Below are 769 nucleotides of genomic sequence, written 5' to 3'. Positions count from 1 at the left end.
CTGTGCCCCTCCTCCCACAGTGTACCCGGCCACCGTCCTGTGCCCCTCCTCCCAAGCCCCTTCCCCATTATGTTTCATAGTTCTCACACCATAGAGATCTTCTTGTAATTGTTAAACCTTGCTTATCAGCTCCATGATTTGGGGCTAGTTCCTTGAATGCTGGGGCCCCCCACTGGTATGTAAAAGGTGAACACAATAGAAATGCTTATTTAGTAGTGTCAGGGGATTGTGGGATTTGGAGTACTATCAACACAGTGTTGAACAAATAACAACCCCTTAATAAATGCTGAGAATTTAACAACACCATCCCACATCCCTGCCCACCCTTTGAGAATAATAGTTTATACCTGGCATTTATGAGATATAACATGTCTGATCTCAAGGTTACCCCAGACAAGTGTTTATCAATCACCCTTGAGGTCAGTAGCCAATGAATTGTTAAATATTTAGATGAAAGAGAATGTGGAAAGCCATTCTTCCACTTTTTTTTTTCTTTTTTTTTTTTTATTGGATGATTTATTTACATTTCCTATGTTGTCCCCTTACCCCATCCCCCACCACCCCCTCGGAACCCCCAATCCCCTTGTCCCTCCTCCTTCTTTCTCTGTGGATGTAACCTCTATCTACACCCCCCCACTCCCACCTCCCCACCCTCAAAATTCCCACCCCCTGGGGCATCCAGCCTTCATGAGGTCAAGGTTCTCTTCTTCCACCTATGCCCAGCAGGGCCCTCCACTTTTACATATTCAGCTGAAGCCCTGGATCCCCC

This window comes from Grammomys surdaster, unplaced genomic scaffold (genome assembly GCF_004785775.1).
Source record: "Grammomys surdaster isolate TR1022 unplaced genomic scaffold, NIH_TR_1.0 146, whole genome shotgun sequence".
NCBI lineage: Eukaryota > Metazoa > Chordata > Mammalia > Rodentia > Muridae > Grammomys > Grammomys surdaster.
The sequence above is the reverse complement of the archived record's forward strand: the minus strand, read 5'-3'. Positions refer to the sequence as shown.